The 12550-nt window shown below is 43.3% G+C and overlaps 1 long non-coding RNA gene across 3 annotated transcripts in view; it reads left to right on the top strand.

Annotated features, from left to right (window-relative positions):
• Positions 1-367: 367 nt before the first annotated feature.
• LOC148117620 (uncharacterized) overlaps positions 368-12550 on the top strand; it is a 40846-nt gene continuing 28663 nt past the window's right edge. For 2 of the 3 annotated variants that reach the window (XR_015736844.1, XR_015736843.1), the window contains exons 1-3: positions 368-822; positions 5038-5186; positions 11694-11861. This is a non-coding gene — a long non-coding RNA (uncharacterized LOC148117620). Of the gene's footprint in view, positions 823-5037; positions 5187-7544; positions 7657-11693; positions 11862-12550 lie in introns of all 3 variants that reach the window. The other variant, XR_015736845.1, reaches the window with a different exon arrangement.

Below are 12550 nucleotides of genomic sequence, written 5' to 3'. Positions count from 1 at the left end.
CATAGGCTATGCAGGGCTCAGTGCTTCTGTGTGTCAGGTTCGCCCCCAGGTACAGGAGGGATGATTGCCAGTAGGTGGGGGTAGGCGGCCCGAAGCCCCGTTGGGTCACCGCCATAAACTTGTCAGAAGGCCCTGGTTCTGCTTCCTTGGCCTGCAAGTGGCAAGGGCCCCAGGGCAATGGCAGAGTTCTACCCGGAGTCCCTGGTCCCCAGGGGCGTGGGATGCACGAATCCCCGCCCTGTTAGGGGCGTGGCGTTGTGTGCAGGGCGGGGGGAGGGATGGAGGAACAGCGTGTAACCCCGCTTGCCCCGCCCCGCCCCGTGGCCTTTGGTACTCGTCGGCCCCGCCCACCGCTCGCTCCCTCCTGTGTGGCCTGCCCTCGGGTCAGGAAGCCAGGCTCTCGTGGATGGTGGCGCGCGCAGCGCATCCCTGCCTCCGCGGGTCGCGGATGTGACGCGTGGCACCCCGGCCAAGAGAGCGTTTGAATCGGTTCCCGGGTTGCTTCCAGGCGGCAGCCGAGGAGGTGCTGCGCGGCCGGCCTAGACCCCTAGTCACGGCAGCTGGAGCCGAGGGCACGCGCGGAGTGGGCGTCGCCGCGAAGTGCTCCCTAGGGAGGGCCGTGGGGTGCTCACCGCAATATGGCAGTGACTGGCGCCAGCGATCCCGGAGGCCTCTCGGCGGGGTCTGGGAGGGAAGGAGGCGTCGACGGCTGCAGGACCGTGTACTTGTTTGACTGCGCGGGAAGGAGTCGGAGCTCGGGGAGCGCGCACCGCAGGTCTCCAACCGCGCAGGCTATGCGGGTTCCGCGCTGCTGCTTGTCAGGTACACGCCGGGCACGGGAGGGATGCTTACTAGGAGGTGGGGGCCTGAAGTCTGGGTGGGTCACCGCCATTAACCAGTCAGGTGGCCCCGGTCCTGCTTCCTTGGCCTGCCACGGCTGAGGCAATGGGAGTGGTGGTCTTCCTGCGGTCACCTGTCCTCAGGGGCATAGGAAGCGCGAAGCCCCGCCCCTCCCGGTGCCTGCGGGAGCCCCGCCCACCGCTCTCTTACTGTTATCCTCTCGTAGCAGGCTAGCTAGGGTTAATGACTGAAGTTTTACAAAGTCCAATACAGGGTTGCTCCAGAAGTCCTGATCATCATTTGGATGTTGGACATCAAAGTATCAGGGGTCCTCCTCAGGAAGACCACTCCGGGGTATGGGGAGCTTAGGAACAGTTCCTGACCCAGAGTCTTTTTTTTTTTTTTTTTTTTTTTTTTTTTTTTTTTTTTTTTTTTTTAGCATGGCTGTCGTGGCAACTGTCCACAAACAAGTCAGCCAGAAACAAGTCAGAAGAATCAGGATCAAGTTTTTTGGACAGATTGGCCACTGACTTCTTTATAGGTTCCGGTCTCTGAGCACTGACGCCCATTTATTAGATGGGGCAGTCTTTTTTCAGTCTGCCAGAAGCGGGGGTGGGAAGGTTGGAGGGCATGGTGCAGCGCTGCTTGTGACCGTGTGAGAATTTGTTCAAGGGGCAGTATTGGGAGACTGTAGTTCTGGGATGGCTCATTCCCACTTCCATTTTATACATTGTATCTGTTTCTCCAACCAAGAGAACTGACAGAAACACAAAGGCAACAACTAGGGTGAGCCACTATACATTCGTACACCTGAAAAGAGCAGGGGAGTCCACTGAGGTCTTACACGCATCCAGGACACTGGATCAATGGTTGCATCTAGCTTCTCTTTGTGTTCCTAATTCTTCTGAGCAGTCTGACACTTCCCCCAGAAGACACTTTGACCAGACTTACTTCCAGAGGTGTCAGAATCCTCAGAGCATTAGGCAGCAATTGATCAGAGGGAGTCCTGGAACCCGGGTTGCACACCCCCTAGGAACTCTTTGACCCCTGAACTCTTTCCCTATTCTGATGGCCTCTGAGACCTCCGCTGTCAGGATCTGGTATCTGGGGATCTCCCTGGGGCCTCCAGGAAGTTTGTGAAGCACCCACTAGAGAAGACTATTCAGACATGCGTTTAAGTCAAATGAAAATCTTTATTAGCTGGCTAGCAACTGCACTGGGTGTTCAGGACCCCAGTATAGCTCCGAGCCTTTCTCAGGTCCAGGGACCTTGCTTTGACAGGTGATTTCTTTCCTCCATTGCAAAGGGAGGAAGAGTTAAAAGAGAAGTAGGTCTGAGATGCTGCTTGCAAGAAACTATCACCTCTCTCACCCACACATTGAAGTATTAGGAACACCTGTGTCAAGGACCTACTTCCTGAGCCGCCTCCTTTCCTTCTTCAGGGGAGAAGGGGAGATGGGCTGGGCCAAACTAGATGGAGACTGCGCTTTTGTTTCCTGACTGCCCAGACTCGAATAATCACAGAAACTACATTAATTATAACACTGTTTGACCGATGGTTCACGTGTATTTCTAGCTTGCTCTTACATCTTAAATTAATCATTTCTATTAGTTTATGTATTGCCATGTGGCCGTGGCTTCATCTCATTTTCTATGTGTCTTGTTTCCTCAGTGGCTGACTGGTGTCCTACCTGACTCCATCTTCTTTTTCTCTGTTTCTTGGCTTTGATTTCTCACCTATCTTTACTCAGCTAATCCATTGGCCAAAACAGCTCTATTTCATTAGCCAATAAGAGCAACACATATGTAGAAGGACATCCCACATCATTCGTCCTTTTCTGTGTAAATAAAAAGGAAGGTTTTAACTTTAACGTAGTAAAATATATCACAAAGCTGCACCTGAGCAGTGAGGCAGCCACAGGAGAGCTGCAGGGGTGGGAAGTGGAGGGGAGCTGAGCTACAGGAGAGCCACAGGGGTGGAAAGTGGAGGGGAGCTGAGCCACAGGCATGAGGACAGGTGGCAGGGAGGCAGGGAGCAGTGGGAGCTGTGATCTGGCCACAGTGGACGGAGAATGTCACATAATTAAAGGCCCATAAGAGCACATAAGAAAGGATAACAACTGTGTATTGGGGATCACTCGAAATAAGAGCCACTGTGTTCCTCTGCTGTGTGGGCACTGGAGTGAACTGGCCTCCGACTACCAACAAGGTGAAAGGAGGAAAGGCCTGAGCATACTTTTGTCTGTGCTTATAATACCTCAGACCACACCCTAATGGACTGGTACCTAAAAGGCTATTGGCTGAATGAATTTCCGCAACGCAAACCTTTTTTTTTTCTTATCAAAAATTTTTAGCTGTGTTAAGGAAAATGTATAGATGTCTTTTTTCTTTTCTTTCTCAGACCTGCAGTCTTTGAAGTGGTTGTGTGTCTTCAGAGACTTAACAATGGTTGTAGGAAGTCAGGCCTCCTATTTTGTAGCATTAGGGTGGGCAGACAACCTTTGTCTTATATACTTATTTCTTATCCTCTGTCATTCAAACAACATAAAGTAGAAAACAGTATCAATGATTTTTGAACTCCCAATCAAAGGCTATAACCAGGAAGTTAAGCTAAAAATTCCATTTTTTAAAATGAAATTTTTGTTCATTCTTTTTATTTATTGTGATAGGGTCTGGCTATATAGCCCAAAATAAGCCAGAATTTTCTATCCTCCTGCTTCCCCCTCTCTCTCACTCTCTCTCTGTCTCTCTCTCCTCTTTTTAATGATTTATTTATTTTTATTTCATGTGGCTTTTGGTTTTTTTGAGACAGGGTTTCTCTGTAACTTTAGAACCTGTCCTGGAACTAGTGCTTGTAGACCAGACTGGCCTCAAACTCACAGAGATCCACCTGCCTCTGCCTCCCGAGTGCTGGGATTAAAGGCTTTCACCCCCACCCCCAGCCTATTTTGCCTACTTGTATGACAGTGAAAGTGTCAGATCCCCTGAAACTGGGGTCACAGACCTTCACGAGCTTCCGTGTGGGTACTGGGAATTGAACCTGTGTCCTCTGGAAGAGTAGCTAGTGCTCTTAAAAGCTGAACCATCTCTTCAGCCCAAGCTAAAAATCCTTCAATAAAAATCAAATTTAAAAGTAGGATATAGTATGGTAATTTAAAAGAATGGATTAAATATCACATTGACACATGTAATCCAAAGGATGAAAAATTTAAAATAGAAATTGAGAAAGGTTTAACCCCAAAGATAGTCAGACAGGTAAAACAGCAGTGGGACTCCCTTTCCTCTCCTCGCAGAGTACAGCCCACAGGGATCACATTCAGAGCCCTGCCCAGACCTCTCAGAGATGGCAGAAATACACATCGTGTTGCTTTCTTTTCGGGCACTCACACTCAGTGATGTTAGTTTTTTAGATACGTGTCTCGTGTAGGCCAAGCTGGCCTGTAACTGCTAACAATCTTGCCTGTATCTCCCAACCACTAGGACTGCTTGCATATACTACACTATAGGTCTTTTTGGTTTTTTGATTGTGTTTCTTCAAAGAACAAGGTCCTGATATTTATTGCCCATTTAGTCTTCCAACCTGGAATCATCCGCCTTAGACTCCTGGAAGTGCCATCAGGTCTAGCTGATCTCCACTTTATACTATAGTAGCCACATTGACAGCTTGTAACAAAGCTCTAAAAAATATTTGTCTTAATGGATTTCAATTTTTACTCTGAAGATTTGCAACAAACACAAGGATGCTTTTTATTATGTGATATAACATTGATTCTGATCATAAAGTGACTTCCTAGCTGGACATGGTAGTGTGTGCCTTTAATCCCAGGACTTGGGAGACAGAGGAGCTAGAGCTCTGATTTTGAGGGCAACCTAATCTACATAGAGTATTCAGTACAGTTAAGGCTGCATAGAATGTCTCAAGAAAAAAACAGTAGAAAAAGTCTCCTTGGTGTGTGTTTGAGGGTTGGGAGTTTATAACAGGTTTAAGCTTCTTTAGTAATTGAGGTATGGTGGTACATTCCTATAATCCAAGCAGTTTGGAGGTGGAGGATCGTGAGTTCATGTCCATCCTAAACAACATAAATTTTGGGGCAGCCTGTTCTACCTGGAACCCTGCTTCAGTCTTTAGAAAATAGTGGTTATGAGAAGACTTTGTGTGAAGCCTCTCAGCTTTGTGTTGTGTGTGTTCTCTCCTAGGTTAACTGGACTCCTGAGGTTAACAGAGAACATTTGCTACAAGGTTTGCTTCCTGGTGTGCAAGTACCAACATCTGTGAAAGTTGTGAGCTACTGCCAGGTTTCTTTCCAAGATGACCATGTGTCTCTGGAAAGTGCCTTTACAATCAGGTTTGTGAACTTGTGCTTTGAGATGCTTGTTGTGTTTTGAATTATTTGAACTACCACAACAAGATAGTCTTCTGTAGCACATACATGTGAAAAAAGGTGCTTTTAAGATGAAAAATAAAAACACCTTCTAGTTCTATAAGATATGGTCGATTGTCTTTACAGTGAAGCTTCACTGGACACAGTGGTTAATTGTTGGACTTGGAGAGAGTCCTGCTCTGCAGCCCAGGCAGACTACAAACTCACTGCTGTTTTTGGCCATCACAGAGGCTCTGCGTTAATCTGCTGCTGTTTCAGGCAGTAATTGCGGCTTAGCAGTTCCTGGCCTGCTTCTCTGGCAGTCGTGGCCTGGCAGGAATTCGGTTCCCACAGGCACCAGCTATGTCACTGCAGCCAAGTATAGCTTTTAATTAAATCTACCATTCTCTGTATCAATATGACTCGGGAGTCAGAGGCTGGGGTGAAGAGCTGCTGTCTCAGAGGCTGGGTAGCAACTGGCTGGCCTCTCTTTGCTGCCCTCTACAAAGATCCCGTCCTTCCTCCACCAAAACAAAAGACCAAGGCCCTACCTACTAATTCCTGTGTGTGTCTCTGTGGTCTTCCAGATACCCTCTGACTCTCCACCATCATTACTTTCTGTCAACTAGTTGTTAACTCTGCCTGCTGACCCAACGTGGATTTCATTTAATTAACGCAAATGCAAACTCAGGATTCACAATGCAATCAAATATCCCACAACAGCCACAGTCCTCCTGCTTCAGCTTTCCAAGTGCTGGGATTACAAGTGGTGTCACTGTATATTGAGTGATAGTGATTAATCTTATCATGATTATAACCTTGCACTTCATTGATCCATTAATAACTGTAAATATCTACCAAAGGAAGGTCCTTCAGTTGAAAGCAACAGAGGCCTGAAACATACAAAAGTGGGATTTTTAGTGGTGAATTTTGAAATGGTCCAATCAAAGTTAATATACACACTCATAGAAAAGAGTAGAGCTTAGTGTTAACGAGCAAAGGTCTGGCTTCCTGTACCCGTGCCTTGACCACCCTTTCCAGTCACTCCTAGCATTGTAATTCTTCTACCTCTGTCTGTGCTTTCTCTGCACCAAGAGCAGTTGTTCTGCTCTGACCAAAACTCATCGTTAGGATTTATTCTCACCTCTCTGTTAAAGTAGTTCTTTATTATAATTTATTTTAAAGTAATATAAAGACTGTAATGTAACTTTTTTGCAGTCAATAGTTATCTAAGAATGAGAGGTTTGGTGCTGCTGCTGCTGTGTCTGAATTAGGGCATTGCATGTGTGTAGGGTGCTGCTGGTCTGAATTAGGGCATTGCATGTGTGTAGGGTGTTGCTGTGTCTGAATTACGGCATTGCATGTGTGTAGCTGCTGTGTGTGTCTGGGGCATTACCATTACGTTGCTCTTCATCTTTTCCACAATTAATGGTCAATTAAAGCCTTTAACCTAACCAATTCTAGACCACTTCCTGATGAACCCAAACATTTAAAATGTGAGTTAAAAGGGGGAAAACACAGTATAGATGAGCCAAGAGTCTTGAGGAGAAATACGTTAGTATATCTACTTTTTGTAAAGTAATGCTGTCTTTCATGAATGTTTTAAAATGTATGGTCTGAAAGATACTTTTTGGCACACATTGAAACTCAGTTTTATAAGATAGTTTGTTTAAACTCTTGCCTTTTTTACAGTAATATGGTCAGTGTTAAAGGTGTGAATGAACTGAGTTGACTCCTGTGGGGCTTTTATTTTTTCTTATAGGTACAAAATTAAATACTATTAAGATGTGTTCTTTAAATTTTAACTATGAAAAAGTCCTATTGAGGCATAGGGATGTAGCTCATTTGTAGAGCGTATCTGCCCTGTATGCAGGCCGGTCTTCAGTCCCTAGCACCTCACAAAAAAGAATAGTATTAACAGTGACATATCTCAGAAAGTAAAATCACTTGGTTAATAGCAGTATTTAGACATTCCTGTCCCGCCCGAATCCGCGAATCCCTACTCCCCCATAAGGGTGCGCACCTCCCTTATCCGCGAGCTTGGAACAATGTCCCAGGAGTTAAGAACACAGACACAGAGAGACCCGGACCATTTGCCCAAAAGGTAAATGTCAACTTTATTTAGCAAAATTCCAGGTTTAAATACTTAGGGGCCAAAGGACGAGAACCCCCTCCCACCGGTAGTGATATGGGGGGGGGGGTGTTGGGCGCTGGGCCAGTGACAGGAGGTGCTGGGCAGGGGGTGCCTAGCCGCAGTGTCAGACACTGCTGTGAGAACCTTTGCTTGCAGGTGGAATTACCATGTCAATAGAGGACAAAGCTCTCTTATGCTAATTTCCCTAGCTGGTGGAGGGAGCAGAGGAGATGACAGGAAGCTTGACTGGTTGGGTACACAGTCCTACATAGCACCTGGAGGAGTCGGGAAAAGCCTGGGATCCAACACATTCCTTCACAGGTAATACAGGTTTAATGATTATAAGAGGACTATGTATAACCGTCAATTATCTATGTATAACAGTAAATTAAAGCTTCAAAGTATATTTTATGTATAAGTTCTATCTTAAAAAGGATTTTAAATTAAAGCTTTTTTTATTTTTTAAGTCATTACAGTTGCAGATCAGTATGGAAATGAGATTTTAGAATTTTCAGCTCTTACCTGCTTTGTCAATTGCTGGAGTTGGACGTGAGAACTCCAACTTGAAAACCACTCTGGGGGTAAAACTACCGTATAAACTACCTTATAAACTACCTTATAAACTACCGTATAAACTACCGTATAAACTACCGTATAAACTACCTTATAAAACTACCTTATAAACTACCTTATAAAACTACCTTATAAAACTACCTTATAAAACTACCTTATAAAACTACCTTATAAAACTACCTTATAAAACTACCTTATAAACTACCTTATAAAACTACCTTATAAACTACCTTATAAAACTACCTTATAAAACTACCTTATAAAACTACCTTATAAAACTACCTTATAAAACTACCTTATAAAACTACCTTATAAACTACCTTATAAAACTACCTTATAAAACTACCTTATAAACTACCTTATAAACTACCTTATAAAACTACCTTATAAACTACCTCATAAAACTACCTTATAAACTACCTTATAAAACTACCTTATAAACTACCTTATAAACTACCTTATAAAACTACCTTATAAACTACCTTATAAACTACCTTATAAAACTACCTTATAAAACTACCTTATAAAACTACCTTATAAACTACCTTATAAAACTACCTTATAAACTACCTTATAAAACTACCTTATAAACTACCTTATAAAACTACCTTATAAAACTACCTTATAAAACTACCTTATAAAACTACCTTATAAACTACCTTATAAAACTACCTTATAAAACTACCTTATAAAACTACCTTATAAACTACCTTATAAACTACCTTATAAAACTACCTTATAAAACTACCTTATAAAACTACCTTATAAACTACCTTATAAAACTACCTTATAAAACTACCTTATAAAACTACCTTATAAACTACCTTATAAAACTACCTTATAAAACTGGTTTTGTATTTGACAAAAACTGGAGAAAAATGAAAAAGATAAAAGTGACTTTACATAATACTATTTTTCATTTTTCAAAACAGTGTTTTATCTGTGTATGTTTGTATGTACTACACATGGCTAAACGCTTGACGTAGTGCATGTGTGGCGATCAAAGGAGAGCTGTGGGCATCCCAAATACTGAACTCGGACTTGGCAGCCAGTTCCTTTTTTACCTGACCTTGTATCTAAAATGCTTCAAAGAAATTAAAACTTTTATTTAAAAATTTGTAGGGGTAGCATTTGTGAGGCTCAGAGCTTTCAAAATAAAATTAATTTTCACTTTTGCAAGTGAAAGTAGCCAGAATAGCAGACATTTCCTCTGATCCCATTGTCACTTTCAGCCATCATCGTGTTCCCTTTGACATTTCCCTTTGGAGCAAGTGTTCAGTGTGAGTGTTTACACACACACACGCCGACCTGTGTGTGCACAAGTTGTCGTTGTTACAGTGTTCACTGTGAGTGTTTACATACACACATGCCGACCTGTGTGTGCACGATATGCAGATTTTCAGTTAGGCGCTTACTCCCTGCATTAAAACAGGATACTGAGAAGACAACTCACTGTATGACTTTGCCCTGTGCTGTTAATTCAGTCTTGCTCGAAAAGCAAAGGCACTGGTAGAATTCTTGGAACTTAAAACAAGCATAAAGCACTGTTCTTAAGAAGGTCAAAGCCAGCATCAGATAAAAGAACTTTCTGGAATTAGGTCCTGACAAGGCAAACCCGCCAGGCAATGTAGGTTAGAAAAAGGAGTTCTCCCAGATGTACAGAATTTGATTCGTTGACTGCATTATGCTTTTTACTTGGCAGGATAACCATGAGAATAGCCTCCTTTGCTGCCTTTCCTCACTGGTCTCTGCCTTTTCTCTTAGGCTGTTGTGTTTGTGTGAAGTCTGCTCTTCCCGACCTCAGAGCACCCTGTCATCTCCCTTCAGTTCTGTGTGCTGCTGAGATGAGAGGGTGAATGCCCGACTGCTGTTGCTATGAGTAGGCCGTCTGCTTCTTGTCACCCTGTGGACCCATGGGCTCGGGGTCCTCTCGTCTTTGATCTCATTGGTCCTGAAATGTAACCTGCTGTTGTATACTTTGAGTACTCCCAGGCCATTAGATCACTTGCATCAGCACATAAACATGCTTGTAGTATGGCTCATCTTTAAAAGTTCCCTTTGACACACAAGTGGTGCATAGGCACCCACACACATAAAAATTAAATAGGTCTTCTCTGTCTCTCTGAGAGCTATGGCTCAACAACTTCAGACAGGCCGTAATTCTTGTCCTTGGGCATCTGTGAGCATCTCAACAGCAGTCTCTTTGCCTGGACACTAGCACTGACCAACTGTCTGCCAAGGAAGATAATTGTAGGGGGCAGACATCTAAGTTTATGCAAGGACCTCGTTAAGAGAGTCAGGGTATTGGCTGTGATTACTTTCTTGCCAGAATCATGTCCTGTTGGGAAGAGTCATCAGTACACCAGTGCATAGGGGAAATTGGGCCCAGTAAACAATTAACACACTATAGTGCTGTGGGGAAAACCTCTGAGCTGTAATGTGAGGGAAAGAGCTCTTCACACAGCAGTCTGCAGTGAGGACAGCTAGCACACTCCTAAATAAGGGATCGCCATCAGATGTGCATCTCTGGTGACAGTATTCCTCATGGCCTTGCTAAGTGAGTCCGTCCTCCATGAGATAAGCATCTCTGATGGGCTGCATGCATCCCTGAAGTGCATGCTGAACTCTCACTGCGTATCTCTGTCCCTAGCAATTTAGGACATGGGATCATTAACAGCCACTATTCGAATGTGAGTACTTTTGTGTTCTTTCTGGTCTAGAACCAGTTTAGTCATAGTGCAAAGGTTATTAGCTAGTTTCAGTGACTCAGTGGGGTGTGGTAACCATTGTTGTGAATAATTGGTAAGCAGCAGCAAAAGCCCTAGTCCGTCTACAAGTCAGTGCGAATATCACCTTGACCAAGGGAAGAGCAGGCAAAAAACTAGTAAAGATAACAGTATTTTACTATGTAGGGTGTTCAGAAAAGACCATTGTTGTTAAATTAAGATATCATCTATAAAATATCTAAAGAGAAGCCATATAGAAAAAAATTACAAACTGAGGCGCAAACACAAGAGCCAAGTGCTTGCTTTAAAGAAAATCACAAATACAGATTGAGGATCCCTAATAGAAAATTTGAAATGTTCTGAAATCCAAAGAATTTTGACTACCAAAATGGCACTCAAAACATTGCTGATGTTTTTGGAGTATCTCATATTTATAGATTAGAAATCTTTTGGGAGGGCATTTGCAGGGGTGTGAGATAAGGTGTCACTGTGTAGTGCTGGCTGTCCTGAAACTCACTCTGTAGACCATGCTCTGCCTCCTAGTGCTGGTATTGAAGGTGTGCACCATCAGTGCCTGGCTACATTAGGAATATTAACCAGTCCATGCAAATATTATGAAATTCAGAGAGCTCAGGCCAGACTGGGTGTAGCATAGTGGCACATGCCTTTAGTCCCAGCACCAGGGAGCATGCATAGGTAGGCAAATCTGTTTAAATTCAAGGCATACCTGAGAATCTCTTTGTATTCAAGGCTAACTTCGTCTATATAGTGAAGTTCCAGACCAGAGCTACATAGACACTATCTCAAACAAACAAGCACACAAACAAATTTAGAGAACTACAAAATTTGAAATATTTGGTTTTAAACATTTTGATCAAAAGATACCCTGTACAGGAAATGGGGAAATTATGAGAAGATAAGGTAAAAAAGAGTTGTATTCCCAGTGTTTTAGATCTTTGCCACTGACATAAGAGGAATAGCAGTAGGTGAATGATGCAGCGTAAAAAAAAAACTAAGCAACAGCAGCATGTGTTTTCTCACTGTGCTTTTCTTCACTAGGCCAACACACAGAGTATAACTGTACGAGGCATCAGATTCATCCCAGGTCCTCCTGGACATAAGGATCTTTGTTTTACTTGGCGAGAGTTTTCTGACTTTATTCGTGTGCACCTCATTTCTGGACCTCCAACCAAGCTGCATCTTATTGACTGGCCAGAGCTAAAAGAGGTATGCAGCTTCATGTGTCTTCAGGGGATAGTTAATAGTGCAGGCTCTTTGCTTTCAGAGCCTTAATGAACTAAAAGAGATAGATTTTGTTTTAAAAGAAATAATAATTGTAGCTAATAGTAGCAAAACAAGGTAAGTATCAGTTAACTGACTTTTGCTAAATTTGTTTCTTTGTCTTATATAGTAATATAAAAAATTTATTGCAGGCTTTTTCTTCCTTTGAGGATTAGTCTGTTTGTGTGTGAGGTTGTGTGTCTAAGAGAATGTGCACTGGTATGCACATGTGCCAGAGTGTACACACGGGACAGAAGAGGTCAACATGGCTGTCTTCCTCTGTCAGTCTGCCTCCTCCTTTGAGATAGAGTATCTCCCAAACCTGGAACCTGCCTTGGCTAGACTGGCAGCCAGCAAGCCCCAAAACTATCCTGGCTCTGCCTCCCTCATAGCCAAGATTAAAGGCTTGAGTTAAACCACCATGTGGTTGCTGGGAAATTAACTCAGGACCTTTGGAAGAGCAACCAGTGCTCTGAACTGCTCAGCCATCTCTCCAGTCCCTAGCAATAGTTAACCATCTCTTCACCCGTGTTGAAGTTTTTGTAAAGCATATTTGAAATATCAGATAACCAATACAAATGGGCTTTCTATGAAAATGCTTAAGTCTTAAATACTCATTTTGCAAACATCTAGCA

This window comes from Myodes glareolus, chromosome 27 (assembly GCF_982192425.1).
Source record: "Myodes glareolus chromosome 27, mMyoGla1.1, whole genome shotgun sequence".
Classification (NCBI taxonomy): domain Eukaryota; kingdom Metazoa; phylum Chordata; class Mammalia; order Rodentia; family Cricetidae; genus Myodes; species Myodes glareolus.
This window is presented reverse-complemented; position numbering and strand designations above follow the sequence as displayed.